Source organism: Taudactylus pleione, unplaced genomic scaffold, assembly GCF_031769625.1.
Source record: "Taudactylus pleione unplaced genomic scaffold, aTauple2 ptg000296l, whole genome shotgun sequence".
Lineage (NCBI taxonomy): Eukaryota > Metazoa > Chordata > Amphibia > Anura > Myobatrachidae > Taudactylus > Taudactylus pleione.
Window position 1 is genome coordinate 4452375 of NW_028284698.1, and position 6294 is coordinate 4458668.

A 6294-nucleotide genomic window follows, 5' to 3' on the forward strand; every position below is an offset into this window, starting at 1 on the left:
AGGACGCCCTGCTCGCAAAATCCCAAATGCTCTCCTGGAGCCCTGGCCAGGATGCCTCGATCACAGAATCTCCCATGCTCTCCTGCAGCCCTGACCGGGACGCCTTGCCCGCCAAATCTCCTATGCTCTCCTGGAGCCCTGGCCGGGTCGCCTAGCTTGCAAAATCTCCCATGCTCTCCTGGAGACCAAGCCGGGACGCTTCACTCGCAGAATCTCCCATGCTCTCCTGGAGCCCTGACAGGGACGCCTCACTCGCAGAATCTCTCATGCTCTCCTGGAGCCCTGAATGATGCCTCGCTCACAAAATCTCCCATGCTATCCTGGAGCCCTGGCCGGGACACCTCGCTCGCAGACTCCTCCATGCTCTCCTGGAGCCCTGCCCTGGCTGCCTCGCTCCAAGAATCTCCCATGCTCTCCTGAAGGCCTGGCCGGGACGCCTTGCTCGCAGAATCTCCCATGATCTCCTGGAGCCATGGCGGGAAGCCTCGCTCGCAGAATCTCCCATGCTCTCCTAGAGCTTAGGCCGGGACACCTCGCTCGCAGAATCTCCCATGCTCTCCTGAAGCCCTGCCCTGGCTGCCTCGCTCCAAGAATCTCCCATGCTCTCCTGAAGGCCTGGCCGGGACGTCTCGCTCGCAGAATGTCCCATGCTCTCCTAGAGCCCAGGCGGGATGCCTCGCTCACAGAATCTCCCATGTTCTCGTGGAGCCCTGGCCGGGCCGCCTCGCAGAATCTCCCATGCCCTCCTGGAGCTTTGGCCGGGACGCTTCACTTGCGGAATCACCCGTGCTCTCCTGGAGCCCTGGACGGGATGCCTTGCTTGCAGAATCTCCCATGCTCTCCTGGAGCCCTGGCAGGGACGCCTCACTCGCAAAATCTCCCATGCTCTCCTGGAGTCCTGTCCTGGCTGCCTCGCTCCAAGAATCTCCCATGCTCTCCTGGAGCCCTGACTGGGACACCTTGCCCACAAATTCTCCCATGCTCTCCTGGAGCCCTGGCCAGAACCCCTAGCTTGCAGAATCTCCCATGCTCTCCTGGAGCCCTGGCGGGATGCCTCGCTCACAGAATCTCCCATGCTCTCCTTGAGCCCTGGGCCAGGGTGCCTCACTTGTGGAATCTCCCATGCTCTCCTGGAGCTTTGGTAGGGATGCCTCGCTTGCAGAATATCCCATGCTCTCCTGGAGCCCTGGCCTGGTCACCTCGCTCGCAGAATCTCCCATTCTCTCCTGGAGCGCTGGCTGGGCTGCCTCACTCACAGAATCTCCATGCTCTCCGGGAGCCCTGGCCGGGACACCTCACTCGGAGAATCTCCAATGCTCTCCTGGAGTCCTGCCCTGTCTGCCTCGCTCCAAGAATCTCCCATGCTCTCCTGGAGCCCTGACCTGGACGCCTTGCCCACAAAATCTCTCATGCTCTCCTGGAGCTTTGACTGGGACACCTCGATCGTAGAATCTCCCATGCTCTCCTGGAGCTTTGGACAGGATGCACTGCTCGCCAAATCTCCCATGCTCTCCTGGAGCCCTGGCCAGGATGCCCTGCTCGCAATATCTCAAATGCTCTCCTGTAGCCCTGCCCGGGATGCCTCGATCACAGAATCTCCCATGCTCTCCTAGAGCTCTGGCCGGGACGCCTCACTCGCAGAATCTCCCATGCTCTCCTGGAGCCCTGCCCTGGCTGCCACGCTCCAAGAATCTCCCATGCTCTCCTGAAGGCCTGGCCGGGACGCCTCGCTCGCAGAATCTCTCATGCTCTCCTGGAGCCCTGGCGGGATGCCTCGCTTGCAGAATCTTCCATACTCTCCAGGAGCCCTGACCAGGACACCTTGCCCACAAAATCTCCCAAGCTCTCCTGGAGCCCTGTGGCCGGGACGCCTCGCTCACAAAATCTCCCATGCTCTCCTGGAGCCCTGACCAGGAAGCCTCGCTTGCAGAATCTCCCATGCTCTCCTGGAGCTTTGGCTGGGACACCTCGCTCTCAGAATCTCCTATGCTCTCTTGGAGCCCTGGCCGTTACGCCTCGCTCGCAGAATCTCCCATGCTCTCCTGGAGCCCTGACCGGGAAGCCTTGCTCGCAGAATCTCCCATGCTCTCCTGGAGCTTTGGCCGGGACACCTTGCTCCCAGAATCTCCCATGCTCTCCTGGAGCTTTGTGCGGGACACCTCGCTCGCAGAATCTCCCATGCTCTCCTGGAGCTTTGGCCAGGACACCTCGCTTGCAGAATCTCCAATGCTCTCCTGGAGATTTGGCCAGGACGCCCAGCTCGCCAAATCTCCCATTCTCTCCTGGAGCCCTGGCCGGGACGCCTCGATCACAGAATCTCCCATGCTCTCCTGCAGCCCTGACCGGGACACTTTGCCCACAAAATCTCCTATGCTCTCCTGGAGCCCTGGCCGGGACACCTAACTCGCAAAATCTCCCATGCTCTCCTGGAGCCCTAGCCGGGACGCTTCACTCGCAGAATCTCCTATGCTCTCTTGGAGCCCTGACAGGGAAGCCTCACTCACAGAATCTCTCATGCTCTCCTGGAGCCCTGAATGATGCCACGCTCACAAAATCTCCCATGCTATCCTGGAGCCCTGGCCGGGACACCTCGCTCGCTAATCCTCCATGCTTTCCTGGAGCCCTGGCCGGGAAGCCTCGCTCGCAGAATCTCCCATGCTCTCCTGGAGCCCTGGCTGGGATGCCTCGTCCCCACAGATTTCTTCCTGGCTCTCTCTCTCTTGCCTCTTCGCCATCTTGTGAATCCACTCGAGGAATTCCCCCGGACGTCACAGCATCACTGCTGCACGCCAGCTTTTGGAGGGCCCTGGTGGATTTAACCCGGCCTCCTGGAACTGGGTCCCGGCATCGGGCCCTTTTTCAAAACCTCATCGGGACTTCCGGAGGTTGCAGTTCCCCTGTCTGCCACCGGGTGGCAGTGCTCCGCAGGGAAGGGACGCCTCGCTCTCAGAATCTCCCATACTCTCCTGGAGCCCTGGCCGGGCTGCCTCGCTCACAGAATCTCCCATGGTCCCCTGGAGCTTTGGCCAGGATGCCCTGCTCGCAGAATCTTCCATGCTCTGCTGGAGCCTTGGCCGGGACCCATCGCTTGCAGATTATCCCACGCTCTCCTGGAGCTTTGGCAGGGACACCTCGCTCGCAGAATCTCCTATGCTCTCTTGGAGCTTTGGCCGGGACGCCCTGCTAGACAAAATTCCCATGCTCTCCTGGAGCCCTGGCCAGGACGCTTCGCTCGCAGAATTTCCCATGCTCTCCTGGAGCCCTGGCCAGGATGCCCTGCTCACAAAATCTCCCATGCTCTCCTGGAGCCCTGACCGGGATGCCTTGCCCGCAAAATCTAGTATGCTCTCCTGGAGCCCTGGCCAGGACGCCTAGCTCCAAGACTCTCACTTGCTCTCCTGGAGCCCTTGCACGGACGCCTCACTCGCAGAATCTCTCATGCTCTCCTGGATCTTTGGCCGTGATTCCCTGCTGACAGAATCTCCCATGCTCTCCTGGAGCCCTGGCCGGGACACCTCACTCGCAGAAACTTCTATGCTCTCCTGGAGCCCTGAATGTTGCCTCGCTTACAAAATCTCCCATGCTATCCTGGAGCCCTGGCCGGGACGCGTCGCTCCTAGAAACTCCCCTGCTCTCCTGGAGCCTTGACCGGGACGCCTCGCTCGCAGAATCTCCCTTACTCTCCTGGAGCACTGGCCTGCACACCTCGCTCGCAGAATCTCAACTGCTCTCCTTGAGCCCTGGCCGGGCTTCCTCACTCACAGAATCTCCCATGCTCTCCTGGAGCCCTGAACGGGATGCCTCGCTCTAAGAATCTCCCATGCTCTTCTGGAGCTTTGGCTGGGAAGGCTCGCTCGCAGAATCTCCCATGCTCTCCTGGAGCCCTGGCCGCGATGCCTCATTCGCAGAATCTCCCATGCTCTCCTGGAGCCGTGACAGGGATGCCTCGCTCGCAGCATCTCCCATGCTCTTCTGGAGCTTTGGCCGGGATGCCCGCTTGCAGAATCTCCCATGCTCTCATGGAGCCCTGGCCGGGATGCCCCGCTTGCAGAGTCTGCCATGCTCTCCTGAAGCTTTGGCAGGGACAACGTGCTCGCAGAATCTCCCATGCTCTTTTGCAGCCCTAGCCGGGACTACTGGCTTCCAGAATCCCCTATGCTCTCCTGGAGCACTGACCGGGAGGAATCGCTCGCAGAATCTCCATTGCTCTCCTGGAGCCCTGGCCAGGATGACTTGCTCACAGAATCTCCCATGCTCTCCTGGAGCTCAGACTTGGTGGAATCACTCGCAGAATCTCAAATACTCTCCTGGAGCCCTGGCCAGGACGCCTCTCTTGCAGACTCTCCCATGGTCTCCTGGAGCACTGGATGGGACGCTTCGCTCGCAGAATCTCCCATGCTCTCCTTGAGCTTTGGCCAAGCTGCCTCGCTCGCAGAATCTCCCATGCTCCCTGGAGCTTTGGCCAGGACGCTTCGCTCGCAGAATCTCCCATGCCCTCCTGGAGCCCTGGCCAGGACGCCTCACTCGCAGAATCTCCCATGCTCTCCTGGAGCAGTGGATGGGACGCTTCGCTCGCAGAATCTCCCATGCTCTCCTTGAGCTTTGGCCAAGCTGCCTCGCTCGCAGAATCTCCCATGCTCCCTGGAGCTTTGGCCGGGATGCTTCACTCGCAGAATCTCCCATTCTCTCCTGAAGCCCTGGCTGGGACGCCTCATCCCCACAGATCTCTTCCTTGCTCTCTCTCTCTTGCCTCTTCACCATCCTGTGAATCCACTCGAGGAATACCCCCGGACGTCACAGCATCACTGCTGAACGCCAGCTTTTGCAGGGCCCTTGCGGATTTTACCCGGCCTCCTGGAGCTAGGTGCCGGCATCGGGCCCTTTTTCAAAACCTCATCGGGACTTCCGGAGGTTGCAGTTCCCCTGTCTGCCACCGGGTGGCAGTGCTCCGCAGGGAAGGGACGCCTCGCTCACAGAATCTCCCATGCTCTCCTGAAGCCCTGGCCGGGACACTTCGCTCGCAAAATCTCCCATGCTCTCCTGGAGTCCTGGCCGGGACACCTCCCTCGCAGAATCTCCCATGCTCTCCTGGAGCTCTGGTCAGGACACCTCCCTCGCAGAATCTCCCATGCTCTCCTGGAGCTCTGGCCAAGTTGCCTCGTGTGCAGAATCTACCATGCTCTCCTGGAGCTTTGGCCGGGATGTCCCGGTCGCAGAATCTCCCATGCTCTCCTGGAGCCCTGGCCGGGACACTTCGCTCGCAGAATCTCCATTGCTCTCCTGGAGCCCTGCCCTGGCTGCCTCGCTCGCAGAATCTCCCATGCTCTCCTGGAGCCATGGCCGGGACTCCTCGCTCCCAGAATCTCCCATGCTATCCTGGAGCCCTGGCTGGTCCACCTTGGTCGCAGAAACTCCCATGCTCTCCTGGAGCCCTGGCCGGGAAGCTTTGCTCGCAGAATCTCCCATGCTCCCCTGGAGCCCTGGCCGGGACACCCTGCTCACAGAATCTCCCATGGTCTCCTAGAGCCCTGGCCGAGACGCCTTGCTCACAGAATCTGCCATGCTCTCCTTAAGCCCTGGCCAGGCCGCCTCGCAGAATCTCCCATGCTCTCCTGGACCTTTTGCCGGGACGCTTCTCTCGCAGAAACTCCCATGCTCTCCTGGAGCCCTAGCCGGGACACCTCACTCGCAGAATCTCCCATTTTTCCTGGAGCCCTGGCAGGGACGCCTCACTTGCAGAATCACCCATGCTCTCCTGGAGTCTTGCCCTGGATGCCTCGCTCCAAGAATCTCCCATGCTCTCCTGGAGCCCTGACCAGGACGCCTTGCCCACAAAATCTCCCATGCTCTCCAGGAGCCCTGGCCAGGACCCCTAGCTCGCAGTATCTCCCATGCTCTCCTGAAGCCCTGGCGGGATGCCTCGCTCACAGAATCTCCAATGCTCTCCTTGAGCCCTGGGCCGGGGTGCTTTGCTTGCGGAATCTCCCATGCTCTCCTGGAGCTTTGGCAGGGACGCCTCATTCGCAGAATCTCCAATGCTCTCCTGGAGCCCTGGCCGGGACCTCGCTCACAGAATTTTCCATGCTCTCCTGGAGCCCTGAGCAGGAAGCCTCGCTCGCAGAATCTCCCATGCTCTCCTGGAGCTTTGGCCGGGAAACCTCGCTCGCAGAATCTCACATGCTCTCCTGGAGCCCTGGCAGGGACGCTTCACTCGCAGAATCTCTCATGCTCTCCTGGATCTTTAGCCATGATGCCCTGCTGGCAGAATCTCCCATGCTCTCCTGGAGCCCTGGC